The 19,763-nt window shown below is 38.9% G+C and overlaps 1 long non-coding RNA gene across 1 annotated transcript in view; it reads right to left on the minus strand.

Moving 5' to 3' along the window:
* The window catches only part of LOC138931174 (uncharacterized), a 375,684-nt gene that overhangs the window by 83,693 nt on the left and 272,228 nt on the right, over positions 1–19,763 (minus strand). The window lies entirely within an intron of this gene.

A 19,763-nucleotide genomic window follows, 5' to 3' on the forward strand; every position in this document is an offset into this window, starting at 1 on the left:
CAAAACCTGCCTGTAGGCTAGATTTCGACCATAGTTCATAGTTAGAACCACCTCTGCTCTAGATAAATTCATCTACAGATGCCAAGAAGGGAAGAATATTTCTGGAAATGGGAATGACATGTACAAAGCCAAGATCATGAGGTTATGGCCACTGGCTAGCTACGAGACCCTGGGTAAACTTCAAAATCTGTTTATGGCTCAATTTATCTGTGAAATAAAATAATCTCTAGGACCCTTTCCACTGCCAAAATTATCTGACTTTCTTGTCACAGTAGTGATTGTCAAACATTTTTCAGCATTCAGTTAAATCTTTTGTTTAACCAAGTCTATGTACTTAGTACTTTGTGTAGAAGCACTAAATGCATAAAAGATGAAAATGGAGTTAGTCTCTCAGAAGTAAATGAAGGAACTCTGAAGTCCTGCTTTCATATTATCAATCTAAATTACTGACCATTCCCAAATTCTTGACCATTCCCAAATTATTGATTCTCATCCATAGTTTTAAAAATCCCCTATCACATTAAGGGATTTAATGATGAGGGCTTTCTAGGCGGCTCAGTGGTAAAGAATCTGCCTGCCAATGAAGGAGATGCAAGAGATGCAGGTTCGATCCCTGAGTCAGGAAGATCCCTTGGCAACCCACTCCAATATTCTTGCCTAGGAAATCCCATGCACAGAGGAGACTGGCAGGCACAGCCCATGGTGTCACAAGGAATTGGACACAACTTAGCAACTAAAGAACAGCAATAACAGCAGTAGTTTCATTACTAAAATATTCTTTTAATTCATTACATGTTATGAATCTCTTTCACATATATTTTCCCCTTAACCTGAATTTCCCAAGCTAGCCCATCCTCATGTTAAGTAAGAATTTATCCCAAAGGCATAACCATGAATATTTCAGGAGACATGGCAAAGGAAGGGAGAGTTTATTAAACAAGGATGCACTGATATATTTTGGTTTATTTTTGCTAAAGATCTTAGAAGCACAAGAGATTAGTAAACATTCACTCAAATATTTGAGTTACTTTGGCTAAATTAGTCAGAATTTTTAATGAATGTAACACTTATACGACTACTAATCTACAGTGTTGGCTTGCCTTGAGTAATTTTTGTCACAGAGGTCCATCATGCATTTCTACAATCTGCAATTAATAGGTTGGAAATTGAGCTTTCCTGTTTCATTAGTGATGGCATGAAGACTGTTCACTATTTATTATACTACCTATTACACTACCTATATAATAGCTTGTGTGTAAAAGGGAGAGACAAAGAAAAGGAGGGAAGGATAAAAAGGAGCAAGGGAAGGAGAGGGAGAGATTTCATTTGCTTAGAAAATAGAGGAAGAGGAGAAGGGGGATTCATTAAGGACAGAACTGAATAATAACTGCTTCCACAAAATCACTGGAGTTCAAAGCAGCAAAATCATATCTAAACTAGGATTTTTAAAACCTACTATTATCTCATCTGTTATTCTGAAAACCCTCAAAAAGCCAATAATATCATGGCTGGCTGGCATCTAGGGGGCAATTTTATTCAAGCCAGCTGGTTTTTCCTAACAGCACTTGCAAAATTAAACTAAATTAACTAAAAGACCATCTCAAATTATTAGCACTGCCTGCAGGGACTCCAGCAGTGATATAGGATGATATCAATGACCAAAATAAAGGGAAAACATGATCAAACTATCTTGCTTCAAATAATTTCACTATACATAATGGTCACCAAAGGCCAAATGAAAGGTTCTATGATTTACTGAGTATTTCTATCCCTTATGAGATCTTACAAGTAGAAGCAGATAATACCACATTTATTTATTGCGCTGACTGCGCCATAAATATAAAGAAAGTGGAATACATATGCTGAGTTGGAGGAGTGAGTTAAAACAAACAACAAAAAAGTAATTGCTTGGAATGGTGTATCATGAAATGGAAATAACAGTCAATGAAAACCAAAATGGTGAGGAACTAAGTTTCAGGGATCAAGATAACAGGAGTTAAACAACAGTCTTTCCAGAGTGCGCCAATGGATGCAATCAAAGAGCAGATTAGATTAGAGAAGATTGCCCTCTTCTTTTACATGGAGAATTTATGTCATGTGGATCATATGTGAAATGAAATGTTATGCAAACTCAGATTCAAGCCTTTGTTATCAAACCTGATGTGAAAATGAAAGTGTTCGTCGCTGAGTCGTGTCTGACTCTCTGTGACCTGATGGACTATAACACACCAGGCTCTTCTGTCCATGGAAGTCTCCAGGCAAGAATACTTGAGTGGGTTGCATGCCCTCATCCAGGGGATCTTCCCAACCCAGAGATTGAACCCAGATCTCCTGCACTGCAGGCAGATTCTTTTCTGTTTGAACTACCAGGGAAGCTCTGGTCATCAAACTTGATGACCACTTGTAAACCCCTCCAAGCAGACAGTAGTCACTGCAAAGTTCTCTGGAATAAATTTTCTGTTTCTATCCTTATGTTAATAGGGACAAGAAAGTCCCAAGAGTAGGCAAGTGGAAGGAAGGCGGCAGAAAAACAGGGGGAAGAGAGACATTGATTTCAAGCATACCAATTGTTGGATAGAATAAACCAGGGCATCTTAATTATTAGTCTACACCAGCATGTCACACGGAAGAGAAAAAGTGTATACTCCTGAAGGAATTTCAGTTTAGTTGCTCAGTATTTTCTGACTCTGTGACCCCATGGACTGCAGCATGCCAGCCTTCCCTGTCCATCACCAACTCCTGGAGCATGCTCTGATTCATGTCCATTGAGTTGGTGATGCCATCCAACCATCTCATTCTCTGTTGTCCCCTTCTCCTCCCGCCTTCCCAGCATCAGGGTCTTTTCCAGTGGTTAGTACTTCATATCAGGTGGCCAAAGTATTGGAGCTTCAACTTCAGAATCAGTCCTTCCAATGAATATTCAGGACTGATTTCCGGCCAGTTCTGAAGGAAAGTAAGAGCTATTTTCCAGATGGAAGGAAATGAATGCAGTGGAGCAAGAAACTAAAATTAAAATATACACATGAACACATGACAAACCTATATTACTAAGAATCACTTCAGTGACTAAGAACTTGCTGTTTCTTGAAGTACGCTCTTGCAAGGCTCTGATTCTTAGAAATACTTCCTTATCTTGTTCTGAGTTGTCTCTATACCTTTAGCCTACCAGCATACCTCAACCCTTCTGTGGCTATACAGAATTAACCTCTTTCATCTCAGCCCTTCAGATATTTGGGTCACCTTTCCACTTCTTTTTCGGCAGCTCTTTTATTTCTTTGGCTTCCTTAAGTCATTGCTCAGAATCCTTAGAATTGCTCTCTTTGCCTATAACCCATGTTTTCCTAGATCTTAGAAGGCAATGGCAATCCACTCCAGTACTCTTGCCTGGGAAATCCCATGGACAGAGCAGCTTGGTCGGCTACAGTCTATGGGGTCACAAAGAGTCGGACATGACTGAGTGACCTCACTTTCACTTTTCACTTTCACGCACTGGAGGAGGAAATGGCAACCCACTCCAGTGTTCTTGCCTGGAGAATCCCAGAGATGGGAGCCTGGTGGGCTGCCCTCTGTGGGGTCACACAGAGTTGGACACGACTGACGTGACTTAGAAGCAGCAGCAGTCTGTTGTAGCCAGAGTTCTGGGAAACAAACTGACTCAGAAGGACAATGCAGATAGTGGAGTGCAGTTTATTACACCGTCGGGCCCAAGGCAGAGTTTCCTCTTAGCCAAGGACCTCGACCAGTTTTTGTGAAAACCTTATATACCCTAAGTGTACAGGGGCAAATCCATCTCCCCAGATTCCCTGAAACTAGTCTGAACAAAGGAAAGGAACGATACAGTCAAAGTTAACCCGTGATTCATATGCCTTAAGCCTAGGTAGTTAACAGGGAACAATTATCAATAGGCCTGTGGTCATACCCCAATAAGCATAATAGAATTTATGATTCTATTTGGTTACACAGATAATTAAGGTATTCTTTTAGGCTACAAGAGTCTAGATACGAGCCCTGGGGCTCTTCCATCTGGCGGGGGTGGCGGTGTCTGGTTTTCCAGTTGGTATTTTATTTCCATAGATACTGGGCATATAGCTCAAAGTCCACAGTCTGGCCCAAGATGGAGTCGTGCTTTCAAGATGGAGCCTGTTCTGTCTGTTTCCTCCTTCAAGCCTGGCTTACTTCTTTACACTGTTTAGGTTTCAGTGTAAATGTTGACTTCTCATAGTGACTATCTCTGACCACTCCATTTAGAGGAGCACCTAAATTATATTTTGTGACTTTAAACAAATTTTTGAAATATGTATGCATACCAACTAACATATAAAACTGTTTGTAAGATAGAGAGATATTGATAGCTTATGGTGAACAGTGTCAGATTCGTGATCTCCAAAGAAGATTTAGCTTTGGGACCAGGAACCAGGTTTGATCACTCAAGAGTTTTTGTATAGCAGAGTTTTATTAAAGTATAAAAAGGGACAGAGATAGCTTCTGACATAGACATCAGAAGGGGGACCTACATTGATGTGTCAATGTAGGTCCATCCACTGTGACAAGTGTACTACTTTGGTGAAAGATGTTGATGGTGGAAGACACTACACTTGTGTGGAGACAGTGATTTTGCTATGAGTATAAACTTACTCTGAAAAATAGTTGATATGAAAAGTAATGCAGTTATACATTTATTCAACAAAGACTTGTTGAGTACTTGCTATGAGCCAGCAACTAATATAGTTCTATGGATTTCAGTAGTATCAATAAAAAACAGTCAAAAATGTCTGCCATCATGGAGTTTATACTGTGGTGGAGGGAGACGGACAATAAACAGGTAAGTAAAATATGCAGCATATAAGATGATGCCAAGTTCTATGGATCAAAATGAGAGCAGGAAAAGGGCTTTGGGAGTGTTGGCAGGGTATAATTTTAAGATTCAGTGATTAGGTGATATTTAAGTAATGCTCTAAAGGTGAGGCAGCAAGCCATTATCTTCTGGGTGGAGAGTGTTCTAAGATGGGGGCATTTTTGGAATGTGAAGCAAATAGCAAAGAACTTGACAAGGTTGGAGCAAAGTTAGGAAGGAAGAGAGTAAAAGGACATGAAGTCAGATGGGTAATGAGAAGAAACTCTATAGAATCTTCTAGGTAATTGGGCTTTTATTTCAGGAGACATGAAAAACTACTTAATATGCATCTCTAGAGTAAACGGGGGTACAATGTGTCATAAGGTAAGCATATCTTCAAGTGACTAATGGCAAATTATTTTCATTTATTTCATTAAATTTATTATTTCATAATACAACCACATCAATACAATCCCACTTAGCAATATATGAAGAATCCCCATAGTTTCACATTTTGCCAACATTGGATATTATAAGGTTGTAAACATTTTTGCCAAACTGAAAAACTTAAAATGCTACCTCACTGAGGTTATAATTTTTATTACCATGATGGCTGATGAGACTGAAGCTTCTTTTTGTCCATAAAATAATTCTATCTTAACTCTTCACATCCATTGTCAACATAAGTGCCTTGTTTTTACCAAATCAATAGCCACTTTTGAAATCACAATTTATTTTTTTTATTTAAGTTGATTAAAATACAGTATGTTTTTTTTAACCTGAGCATGAGGCTTTCACTGGTAAATTTTATCCTAACACTAAAGTTGTATTTTAATTTTTATTCCCACAAAGTAATCACTTTCAGCATTTACAAGGCATTTTTTAAATTGCAGAGTAATTTACATGCAGTAAAAATGCACAGCCTTGCAGTCATTTTTTTGGCAAATGCGTACAGCTTGTGTAACCAGATCCCTATCCAGTATAAAACATTCCATTGCCTCAGAAAGTTTCCTTTTATTCCTTTTTAGTCTCCACCAAAAATCCCCTCATCCCAGACCAGAAGTAAGTACTGATTTGAGTTCTATCGCTGTAGAATAGTTTTGCCTATTGTAGAACTTAATATGAGTATCCAGTATGTATGCTCTTTTCATCCAGTGTATTTTTACAGATTCATCTACACTGTTGCATTTATCAGTAGTACTTTCTTTTTGAATGCTTAATATTCCATTGTATGAATAAACAGTTTGCCCATTCTCCTACTGATGGACATCTGGATTATTTCTGGTTAGACTGTTTATTAATTTGCTAAGAATATTCTTGAACAATATCTGTTGTGTACAATGTTTTGACATGTCTTGAATAAATGCCTAGGAAAATAATTACTGAGTCACAGTGGAGAATCTGTCAGATTTCTCAAGTGGATTTATCATTTTACATTTCTACCAGCAATGTAGAGCTCTGTCGCGTCCGACTCTTTGTGACCCCATGGACTATACAGTCCATGGAATTCTCTCAGCCATAAAACTGAAGTGGGTAACCTTTCCCTTCTCCAGGGGATCTTCCCAACCCAGGGATCGAACCCAGGTCTCGCGCATTGCAGTCGGATTCTTTACTAGCTGAGTCACAAGGGAAGCTCCAGAATATTGGAGTGGGTAGCCTATTCCTTCTCCAGTGAATTTTCCTGACCAAAACGGGATCAAACTCCTGAATCAAACCGGGATCTCCCAAATTGCTGGAAGATTTCTTCTGAACTGAGCTAGAGGGAAGCCCTATGTAGAGCTCCAGTTGCTCCAAAACATTGACATTTTATGCTATCAGTCTTTTTCAGTTTAACCATTTTAGTGGGTGTTATCTCATTGTGAAGTGTTATCCCACTGTAGTCTATTCATATTTTTTGCAAGTTTTCTTTTCCTTTTCTGTAAAATGTCTCTCCAAGCCTATATTTCTATTGAGATGTTTGTCTTTACAAGTCAGAATATTTACATTTCATGGCAACTTGATCCCTTATTTATATTATATCTGTTGCAAATACTTAACTCCTATTAATCATGATGGTGTGATCACTCATCTAGAGCCATACATCCTGGAATGTGAAGTCAAGCGGGCCTTAGAAAGCATCACTATGAACAAGGCCAGTGGAGGTGATGGCATTCCAGTTGAGCTATTTCAAATCCTAAAAGATGATGCTGTGAAAGGGCTGCACTCAATATGCCAGCGAAGTTGGAAAACTCAGCAGTGGCCACAGGACTGGAAAAGGTCAGTTTTCATTCCAATTCCAAAGAAAGGCAATGTCAAAGAATGCTCAAACTACCACACAATTGCACTCATCTCACACACTAGTAAAGTAATGCTCAAAATCCTCCAAGCCAGGCTTCAGCAATATGTGAACCGTGAACTCCCTGATGTTCAAGCTGGTTTTAGAAAAGGCAGAGGAACCAGAGATCAAATTGCCAACATCCGCTGGATCATGGAAAAAGCAAGAGAGTTCCAGAAAAACATCTATTTCTGCTTTATTGACTATGCCAAAGCCTTTGACTGTGTGGATCACAATAAACTGGGGAAAATTCTGAGAGACATGGGAATACCAGACCACCTGACCTGCCTCTTGAGAAATCTGTATGCAGGTCAGGAAGCAACAGTTAGAACTGGACATGGAACAACAGACTGGTTCCAAATAGGAAAAGGAGTGTGCCAAGGCTGTATATTGTCACCCTGCTTATTTAACTTCTATGCAGAGTACATCATGAGAAATGCTGGACTGGAAGAAGCACAAGCTAAAATCAAGATTGCCGGCAGAAATATCAAGAACCTCAGATATGCAGATGACACCACCCTTATAGCAGAAAGTGAAGAGGAACTAAAAAGCCTCTTGATGAAAGTGAAAGAGGAGAGTGAAAAAGTTGGCTTACAGCTCAACATTCAGAAAACGAAGATCTTGGCATCCAGTCCCATCACTTCTTGGGAAATAGATGGGGAAACAGTGGAAACAGTATCACACTTTATTTTTTTGGGCTCCAAAATCACTGCAGATGGTGACTGCAGCCATGAAATTAAAAGACGCTTACTCCTTGGAAGGAAAGTTATGATCAACCTAAATAGTATATTCAAAAGCAGAGACATTACTTTGCCGACTAAGGTCTGTCTAGTCAAGGCTATGGTTTTTCCAGTGGTCATGTATGGATGTGAGAGTTGGACTGTGAAGAAGGCTGAGCACCGAAGAATTGATGCTTTTGAACTGTGGTGTTGGAGAAGACTCTTGAGAGTCCCTTGGACTGCAAGGAGATCCAACCAGTCCATTCTGAAGGAGCTCAGCCCTGGGATTTCTTTGGAGGGAATGATGCTGAAGCTGAAACTCCAGTACTTTGGCCACCTCATGCGAAGAGCTGACTCACTGGAAAAGACTCTGATGCTGGGAGGATTGGGGGCTGGAGGAGAAGGGAACAACAGAGGATGAGATGGCTGGATGGCATCACTGACTTGATGGACGTGAGTCTGAGTGAACTCCGGGAGTTGGTGATGGACAGGGAGGCCTGGCGTACTGCGATTCATGGGGTCACAAAGAGTCGGACTGAGCGACTGAACTGAACTGAACTTAGGCTTTTTACTTTCATGAAGATGTCTTGATTATCAAAAGTTCTTGTTTTACTATGACTAAATTTATCAGTCTTTTTCCTTTATGGTTTGTACTTTTTAAATTCAGCTTTTTAGGTTCCAGGGAAAATCCCATTGGGATTTTTATTAGAACTGATCAATTTGGAAAGAATTGACATATTTACAAACTTGAGTTTTCCTCTCCATTAAGAAGCTTAATTTCTCAATTCTCTATAAATATATTACACATTAAAGTGGTAGCATTTTAAATAGTACTTTAATTATTTCTAGAAAACCATGCTTGTCTGTATGTATCCGCCTTATCTCTGATTCTCAATCCTTTTTACATACTAGAATCAACTGAGGAACATCTTAAAATAATTGTTATGCCTGAGGGTAAAAACCCAGTGGTTCTGAATTAATTAGTCTGGGATGAGTTCTAACTCCTAAAGTGAACATTCAGTAAATATTGAGAACTATTGCTTTATGTAGTGCTTCAACTTTTACATTTTTCTCCTACATTTATCTTCTTACATGTGCTATCTTTCCTGTTATTCTATTGCTTTTTTTTAATTCTTAAATTGGAAGTTTAACTTACTAGCTTTCAGTCATTTTTAACTTCTAATATAAGCATTTCAGACTATATATTTATTTTCACTATCACTTTATCTGTATTTCCCTACTGTACTTTGATATATACTATTTATTAGGTTTTATATAAATTCTATGGTATTTCTATGTTTTCTTCTTTGACCCATGAATTAAATAGTAACATACTTTTGAATTTTCAAATATATGGGTTTTAGTTACATTTTTGTTACTTATCTCTTACTTAAATCCATTTTGATTACAGAATACAATCTATGATACTGATTCTTATAAATTTACAAATGTGTTTTATGGCAATGGTATGTATGATCAGTTTGGTGTATGCTTGAAAAGAATCTTTGTTCTCTTATAGTTGGAAACAGTATTCTAATTATATATGTCCACTAGATAAAACTTGTTCAGTTTGCTCTTCTTTTCTTATTCTTTTATCATTCAGTTTTCTATTATATTTATTGAGTTTTATCTGCTTAATCTATCAATTACCTGGGGAGATAAACAAAATTCTCTTACTATGAAGATGGAGTGGTCAATTTCTCCTGATTCCATAATAGTTACTTTCTCTTTCCCAATCAGCTTCCTTTCATGTTGCTGTCCACTCAGGTGATCCAGAAAGGGACCGCTAAAGAACAGGATCCAGGACAATCACACCTGGGATCCACATTTGGAACAGTCTTTGCCTGGTAACAGCAACTTTTAAATTTTACATATGCAGGTGGGATGCCAAGGCCCATATTGGAAGGGGGTTGGTTAAAGTGAGCAATCAGTGTATTTTAGGACTTCATCACAAAGCACAGAAAGAACTACTTCTTCACCTACATCTCTGTCTCTGATTCAATTCAGGACCCAAATGCAAAGTAAGCACCACAGTATTCAGTCAGTAGTGATTCAAATAAGGAACTTATACTTTTTTTCATACATTATAAATAATCCAAGAGATAAAAATAGAGCAAAATGAAACCAAAAAAGCCAAGGTGACACTGATATAGAAATCTGAAAATAAATTAAGACAAAAATAACTAGGGTGACTGGTGATTTTCATAAAATAAAGATAGAATGCCTTATGGATGTGTATGTCAAGATATCAGCTCAAACATCATGCACCCTAGTTTTGAAGATACATTTAGCTACTGGCAGTCTCAAATTAATTACAAGCTGTTCATCTCTAAGAGAGACATTCAGTTTTAAAGGGCAAGTTCTAAACTTCTTGGAGGAACTAGAAAGAGAAGGGACACTGACTGGTGTTGATGCTGATATATACAACTGACCCACACATCCTTGCTTCCCCTTTCTCAATTTTAACTTTCCTTCCTCGTCTCTACATACATCTCTCAGTATCTGTGTATCATTTTTTTCTCCTACAAGACAGGTTCTAGAGTTTATTATTTCCACTAGATTTGATTTAACCTAGATTGATTGCTTGATATGCATATATATACATATATATATTATATGTATATAACATAATAAATGATAGATACATATATATATATGGATAAATATATATATATATGCATAAATGTTGTGATGTATAGAAGTGGCAGAGATAACCATAAGTCGCAATCTCATTCTTCAATGACACTAAATTTAAAGGCAAGAAATTTTGCATTAAATATATTTCCTGGAAAAAAAAATGACCATAGTTCTGCCCCATCCCATTATAGTTCAGCCACTATTATTAGAATCGGCTTTCTGACTCTACTTGATAAAAGAACCCATTGGCAAACCATTTGGTCTTCCCTCATGGCTTGAACAATAAAGAATCTGCCTGCAATGCTGGAGACCTGGGTTCAGTCCCTGGGTAGGGAAGATCACCTGAAGAAGGACTTAGCAATCCACCCCAGTATTCTTGCCTGGAGAATCCCATTGCCTGAGGAGCCTGGTGGGCTACAGTCCATGAGGTCACGAAGAGTTGAACACGACTAAGCGACTAACACTTTCACTTTCTGGTGAAGCATTTGGCACTTCACAAAATTCATGTGAGAGGAGCAAGTTTCCTCTTACCTTTCTCAGAAGACAGGGGAAAAAAGCTTTGACAAACAACTGTGAAGAACTAAGAGGCAATACTGTCAAATATTTAAAAGGTGTAATCTTGCCTCCCTCTGGTAAAAAGAGTAGAATGAAGTAGCCAGGGTGCAAATAGTGCAGCTGAAGAGAAGGGAACAGCCCACCCAGCAAGAGAGACTTCATTCATTAACTTTTTAATTTTTATTGATGCATACTTCATTTACAATCTTGTATTAATTTCAAGTGTATTGCAAAGGGAATCTATTATATCTATACACATATCTCCTCTTTTTTTTAGATTATTTTCCCATATAGGCCATTACAGAGTATTGAGTAGAGTTCCCTATGCTATATAGCAGGTTCTCTTTGGCTATCTATTTTATGTATAATTATGTGTATATGTCCATCTCAGTCTCCCAACATATCCCTCCCGTTCATTCCCTGGAAACCATAAGTTTGTTTTCTATACCTGTCACTCTACTTCTGTTCTGTAAAAAAGTTTATTTCTATCTTTTTTTAAGATTTCATATATAAGAGATATCAAATGATACTTGTATTTCTGTGTCTGACTTACTTCACCCAGTTTGATAATCTCTAGGTCCTTCCATATTGTTACAAATGGCATAACTTTGTTCTTATTTATGGCTAAGTAATATTCCACTGTATATATGTATCACTTCTTTACCTATTGCTTTGTCAATGGACATTAAAGTTGCTTCCATGCCCTGGATATTGTAAATAGTGCTGCTGTGAACATTTGAGTGCACACATCTTTTTCAATTATTATTTTCTTGAAGGATATGACAAGAGTGGGAATTGCCAGTTTTTTTAGGTCTTTTAGCTCTATTTTTAGTTTCTTAAGGAATCTCCATACTGTTCTCAATAGTGGTACCATTATACATTCCTAGCAATGGTATAGGAAGGATCCTTTTTCTCTACACCCTCTCCAGCATTTATTACTTGTAGATTTTTTGATGATAGCTATTTTGACTGGTGTGCCGTAATACCTCATTGTAGTTTTGATTTGCATTTCTCTAATAATTAGTGAAGTTGAACATCTTTTCAAGTGCTTTGGTGGAAAATCTAAATAGACATTTTTCCAAAGAAGACAGAGAGATGGCTCATTCACAGACTCTTAAGCTAACATGTGTCATCATAAGGCTGGCAGTTTAATCAATAATTAAACAAGAGGATCAGTTCCTCCTAATGTCCCAAGTTCCATAAATCATCAAAAGTTTTAATTAGTCATCCCTCAGTAGACTTGCCAGATTATACTGCCTCAGAAAGACAGAATGAAAACCAAAATAGCAAGATTGTGGTGATTCAGATCATCCCTGCCTCATATTTCTATTGATCTGTTTATTTTTCACTCAACAAATATTTACTGAGTAACAACTATGTGTAGGCATTGTGTTCAGTACAGCAGTGCATGAGCTTACTAAGGAGTTTACTAAGAAAGACAAAACACTGCCATCAAAGAGTCCGAGAAGAAAAGGACAGATAAAAGGCTGTAAGAATTCACAAAAGAAAGATATGTTTTGAAAAGGGAGGAAACAGAAAGCATGACAGCTTTCATAGTAAGCACTTCCCTGCTTTGATGGCAACCAGGTAAAACATAGGGTACTAGGTCAAATTTGAATTGTAGATAAACAAGAAATGATTTTCTAGTAGGAGTATACCACCTGTATTATTTAGGAAAACCTATACTAAAAATTATAGCCTATTATACGGAGTGAAGTAAGTCAGAAAGAGAAACACCAATACAGTGCATTAACGCATATATATGGAACTTAGAAAGACAGTAACGATGATCCTATATGCAAGACAGCAAAAGAGACACAAATGTAAAGAATAGACTTTTGGACTATGTGGGAGAAGGCAAGGGTGGGATGATTTCAGAGAATATCACTGAAACAGGTATATTACCATATGTAAAACAGATGACCAGTGCAGGTTCGATTCATGAAGCAAGGTGCTCATGGTGCTCAAAGCCAGTGCTCTGGTGTTTCCCACCCCAAAGGGATGGGGTGGGGAGTGAGGTGGGGAGGGGTTTAGAATGGGGGGACACATGTACACCTGTGGCTGATTCATGTCAATGGATAGCAAAAACCACCACAATATTGTAAAGTAATTAGCCTTCAATTAAAATAAATAAATTTAATAAAAAATTATTCATTGTGTATGTGAAATTAAACTTAACTCGGTAAGCTGTGTTTCTATTTACTAAATCTCACAACTCTACTCCCTATTATCTCTCATTATGACAATGCCAGCAGTGACTTCTCTGAGAGGGAAGTGAGCAAATCAGAATGTAGGCCCCCTTTTCGTTTTATCAGCACCAATATTCTTAGCCAGACTGATCTTTTAAAGCATATATCAAATCACATCATTCCTGTACTTAAAATCCTCTCTTCAATTCATAAAACATTCAGAATAAAAATCGAAACTCCTTATCAAAAGCTACACATGTTCTGACCTCTGTCATCCCCTCTAAATTTCATGACAGCCCTATGAAAAAGATAGCATTATTACTCCCATTTCACAGGTGAGAAAAATAAAGACTAGATAAAGAGAGTGGCCTCTACCATATATCAAAAGTAGCTGTCTCGTATAAAATGAATTATGGCATTAGTATACAGATTAAGCAAGTAGATTGGAAAAAATTTAAAATGACATCTAATCTTGGGATGGGTGCAGAGAAGTTGGCACTTTCATGCATCATATAGTGAACTGGTTGTGATGTTTTGGAGGGGGATTCAGCCATGTTTATGACCATTTAAAAATATGCATCCACTGCCTGACCATTCATATTCAGTGTATTAGCCTAGTTATCTGTGCACATACACTCATTTGTACATGTAAATATACAAAAGAAGATCAGAGAGTATACATACAATCCTCTTTTAGGTGATTAGTTCTAGGGAAGAGAGTGACAGTGGGGCAGGAGCAGTTAACAGGGACTTTCAATTTTTACTTGATTCTTCATGAAAGATTTATTTGTGAATTTCTTATGTTCTTTAAATGAGCAGTTTTAAAAAATAAAGACAACAAGCTAGATAAACAGACTCCAAAACTCTTTGGTGATGGCAGTATTATGAGTACCTTATTTGTTTCTTCAAACAGGGTACCTTTACCTTAAGTGAAAACTGACTCTAAGTTTTTAGCAATCTTGATGGACACAAGAGGGAAAAGCTGTCAAATAAAAATCACAAGCCATTTTCTTTTTCAAATGATAACAACTCAAATCATCTTTGGGGTAAACTGCCCTTCGGTTTTGGTGAAGGTCCCCTTAACTGTCCCTGGTTATGTAAATAAAACATACCATAACCTGGAAATGTTAATTTTGACTCCATGCTGAATTTGTTTCTCTGGCTTCCACCCTTGTTTTGTGCTTTTATTATTATTAGCATACATAAAGGCCTGTCTCAGAGAACCCTGCCCCCCTCTGCCTGACCTTTAAACTGAATTTGTTTAGCTCACAAGGAGATAACCTGAGCCTGCCCACCTGTGAATGACTGTGACATTCTTGAGTTCCTTGTGTGGGTAGTGGCACCACTTGTCAGCATAACCCAGAAATTCACATTTGGAAGGCCAGAATCATGGATATCTGTGACATCCTTGTTTATTGATATGGCAGGAGATATTCCATTTCACATCTGTGAAATGGTTGTAAGAAGGTGAAACTAACACATCCCCCTGCCTGAGACTTGCTATTCTAGGAGATATTTGCAAGAATCAAATCGTCTTTTTACTTTGTTTTCCTTACCTCCCCACATCTCTGATCCATGAAAGAACCTCGCATCTAGGCCCAACAAGAAGGTTATTTTGAGACATTAGTTTGCCATCTTCTTGGACTGTTGGCTTTCTGAATAAAGTTGTATTCCTTGCCCCAATACCTCATCTCCCAAATTTATTGGCCTATTGTGTGGTGTGCAGAGCTGTCTCCGCAGATTTTATTGCTATGGGGTTGGTAGCGTGGTTGCTTTCAATGAATTTAGAGCACATTGTGCTTGCATGGCTGTTTGTGCACTTGAAGATATGGAAATGTTTATCAATTTCTCACTAGATGGCTTTACTTGAGACCTAGAAAACTATAGGAGAGATGTACAGACATGAACAAGGTCTGCTTCATAGATGTAATTCTGATGAAAGGAGAACCACACGGTTTCTGTGACTTAAATTTGGCTAGATTGGTAGTATTCTATACATTGTACTTTTAATTTTAGACCAGATTACCCAAAGTTTGGGAATGCACTGATGCTGAACATATCATCTTCTGATGTCACTGTCTTTCTGCTTAAAGAGTAAGGGGTCATTTCATAGGGCCTCAAGCAAGAGAGCAGGAGTTTACCTTTTTGAGTTAACATTCCTATTAGCAGTTATGAAAAAGACAAGGCTTGAAGGAGGAAATCAGAACATGGGAATTGTTCCTCATTCAGAGGTAAGGGAAAACATTTTACCTCCCTGGACATGGAAGAAGCTGGAGTTTGACCTGGAAGCTATCCTGTATATACAATCACACCCTTTGTTGCTTGGCACAGCAAGTCAAAGTTAGCTAGCTGCTGGCTACACAGAAGCAAGCAAAGACAGAGGCAGAGGGATGTCCTTTATAAAACCCCTATGGGCTATGAGAGCAGCCATATATACTAGTGATGGTGGTAAATTCTCCTCTCTGAAGCATATCCCTTCTATGATCCCCAAATATTCGGAAAAATATTTTGAAAAGAAGGCTCAGTTCATGGGTGTACCACATGTGCAGATAAATGGGACTATACACTGAGAAGGATCCTGCCACCCTTTTAATGTTGTCCAGTAGCCACTTTTTCCTGTGATCATGTATGGATGTGAGAGTTGGACTGTGAAGAAGGCTGAGCGCCGAAGAATTGATGCTTTTGAACTGTGGTGCTGGAGAAGACTCTTGAGAGTCCCTTGGACTGCAAGGAGATCCATTCTGAAGGAGATCAACCCTGGGATTTCTTTGGAAGGAATGATGCTAAAGCTGAAGCTCCAGTACTTTGGCCACCTCATGCGAAGAGTTGACTCATTGGAAAAGACTCTGATGCTGGGAGGGATTGGGGGCAGGAGGAGAAGGGGACGACCAAGGATGAGATGGCTGGATGGCATCACGGACTCTATGGACGTGAGTCTGAATGAACTCCGGGAGATAGTGATGGACAGGGAGGCCTGGCATGCTGCAATTCATGGGGTCGCAAAGAGTTGGACACGACTGAGCGACTGAACTGAACTGAACTGAGTAGCCACTTTGAAATTCATAATAATTTTTGAACAAACAGCTCATATTTTCTGCAACTAAATGCCACAAACTGATAGCCAGACTTGCTCAGGAGATTTAGCCTTTTATCAACTGTGAGGCACCCAGGACAACTCACAGGGTCTTCACTGCATGGCTGATACATTGATAGCCACAGTGGACACAAACAGAAAGTCCCTCTACAGAGAAAACAAAATCCCTCTCTGTTTGTTTCCAAGGCAAACCGTTCAATATCATAGTAATCCACATCTATGCCCCAATCACTAATGCTGAAAAAGCTGAAGTTGAACAGTTCTATGAAGACCTACAAGACCTTCTAGAACTAACACCCAAAAGAGATGTCCCTTTCATTATAGGGGACTGGAATGCAAAAGTAGGAAGTCAAGAGATACCTGGAGTAACAGGCATGTTTGGCCTTGGAGTACAAAGTGAAGCAGGGCACAGCTAACAGAGTTTTGCCAAGAGAAGGCACTGGTCATAGCAAACACCCTCTTCTAACAACACAAAAGAAGACTCTACACACAGACATTACAAGATGGTCAATACTGAAATCAGATTGATTGTATTCTTTGCAGCAAAAGATGGAGAAGCTCTATACAGTCAGCAAAAAGACTGCAAGCTGACTGTGGCTCAGATCATGAACTTCTTATTGCCAAATTCAGACTTAAATTGAAGAAAGTAGGGAAAACCACTAGATCATTCCGGTATGACCTAAATCAAATCCCTTATGATTATACAGTGGAAGTAAGAAATAGAATCAAGGGATCAGATCTGATAGACAGAGTGCCTGAAGAAATATGGACGGAGGTTCATGACCTTGTACAAGAGGCAGTGGTCAAGACCATCCCTCCAAAAAGAAATGCAAAAGGCAAAATTGTTGTCTGAGGAGGCCTTACAAATACCTATGAAAAGAAGAGAAGCTAAAGGCAAAGGAGAAAAGGAAAGATATACCCATTTGAATGCAGAGTTCCAAAGAATAGCAAGGATTCCTCAGTGATCAATGCAAAGAAATAGAGGAAAACAGTAGAATGGGAAAGACTAGAGATCTCTTCAAGAAAATTAGAGATACCAAGGGAACATTTCATGCAAAGATGGGCTCAATAAAGGACAGAAATGGTATGGACCTAACACAAGCAGAAGATATTAAGAAGAGGTGGCAAGAATACACAGAAGAACTATACAAAAAACGATTTTAATGGCCTAGCTAACCACAATGGTGTTATCACCCAGCTAGAACCAGAAATCCTAGAATGCAAAGTTAAGTGGCCTTAGGAAGCATCACTATGAACAAAACTAGTGGAGGTGATGGAAATCAAGCTGAGCTATTTCAAATCCTGAAAGATGATCCTGTGAAAGTGCTGCACTCAATATGCCAGCTAATTTGGAAAACTCAGCAGTAGCCACAGAACAGGAAATGGTCAGTTTTCATTCCAATCCCCAAGAAAGGCAATGCCAAAGAATGCTCAAACTACCGCACAATTGCACTCATCTCACATGCTAGCAAAGTAATGCTCAAAATTCTCCAAGTGAGGCTTCAACAGTACGTGAACTGAGAATTACTTGATGCTCGAGCTGGTTTTAGAAAAGGCAGAGGAACCAGAGATCAAATTGCCAACATCCACTGGATCATCGAAAAAGCAAAAGAGTTCCAGAAAAACATCTACTTCTGCTTTATTGTCTATGCCAAAGCTTTTCACTGTTTGGATCACAACAGTCTGTGAAAAATTCTTAAAGAGATGGGAATACCAGACCACCTGACCTGCCTCCTGAGAAATCTGTATGCAAGTCAAGAAGCAATAGTTAGAACTGGACATGGAACAACAGACTGGTTCCAAATTGGGAAAGGAGTATATCAAGGCTGTATAAGTCACCCTGCTTATTTAACTTATATGCAGAGTACATCATGCAAAATGACAGGCTGGATGAAGCACAACCTGAAATCAAGATTGCCAGGAGAAATATCAATAACCTCAGATATGCAGATTACACCACCCTTATGGCAGAAAGTGAAGAAGAACTAAAGAGCCTCTTGATGAAAGTGAAAGAGGAGAGTAAAAAGTTGGCTTAAAATGCAACATTCAGAAAACTAAGATCATGGCATCTGGTCCCATCACTTCATGGTAAACGACAGGGAAACAATGGAAGCAGTGACAGACTTTATCACTGCAGATGATGACTGCAGCTATGAAATTAAAAGTTGCTTGCTCCTTGGAGGAAAAGCTATGACCAACCTAGACAGCATATTAAAAAGTAGAGACATTACTTTGCCAACAAAGGTCCGTCTATCAAAACTATGGTTTTTCCAGTAGTCATGTATAGATATGAGAGTTGGACTATAAAGAAAGCTGAGTGCTGGAGAATTGATGCTTTTGAACTGTGGTGTTGGAGAAGACTTGAGAGTGTCTTGGACTGCAAGGAGATCAAACCAGTCAATTCTAAAGGAAATCAGTCCTGAATATTCATTTGAAGGAATGATGCTGAAACTGAAACTCCAATACTTTGGCCACCTGATGTAAAGAACTGACTCCTTTGAAAAGACCCTGATGGTGGGAAATATTGAAGGCGGAGGTGAAGGGGACGACAGAGGATGAGATGTTTGGATGGCACCACTGACTCAATGGACATGAGTTTGAGCAAGCTCCAGGAGTTGGTGATGGATAGGGAAGCCTGCCGTGCTGCAGTTCATGGGGTCGCAAAGAGTTGGAAATGACTGAGCAACTGAATTGAACTGAATCACAGAGCATGCAGTCTGAGGACTGTTGGCCATAGAGGCATATCACTTTGACAGCTCACAAACACCCTTAAAGATTCTCATGCAGTGGGAAGATGTGCAAGTGGGCCTAGGCAAATGGAGATCTCAAAGTCTCTATAAGTTAATTAAACAAAGAAAATGTGATTTCATTGAAAGTCTGTTATCTGCAATTATTGGTAATATTGCCCTTTGGTTTGTTTGCATCTCTTGACTTTTAAAATGGCCCTAAATGGATCATGTGAAAAGTTAGAGATGAGGCACCATTTGTTATTCGAGTAAGGAGGAATCTTACCTGCATTTAGTCCAGAAGTCCTCATTCTCTGTGTTAAAGACCCCTGAGGGGAGGTGCTAGCATGGGAATCTATATGCACCAGGATCCTCAGTTGTCAGGATAAATAACAGTACTAAGTGCCCCTCAGCCTAATGGCCTTTACCTGACCTTCCTCCTTACCTGGTGAACTCCTACAGACACTTTGGGCCTTAGTTTAGACATGACCTCCACAGGAAACCCTTCTCTGATGACCTCAGGTGCTCCCTTTCTTAGCTGCCAGAGCACCCCTGTACCTGAACCACACTACCTATCACCTGACTCTGTACCTGTCTGCCCTATGGAGAATGAGGCTTTGAAAGTAGAGAGCTTGGCTCATTCATCTTTGCTTCCCCTACCACTTAACAAGGCTCCTGCCTCAGCTTAGGTGCTA

Source organism: Ovis canadensis, chromosome X (genome assembly GCF_042477335.2).
Source record: "Ovis canadensis isolate MfBH-ARS-UI-01 breed Bighorn chromosome X, ARS-UI_OviCan_v2, whole genome shotgun sequence".
Lineage (NCBI taxonomy): Eukaryota > Metazoa > Chordata > Mammalia > Artiodactyla > Bovidae > Ovis > Ovis canadensis.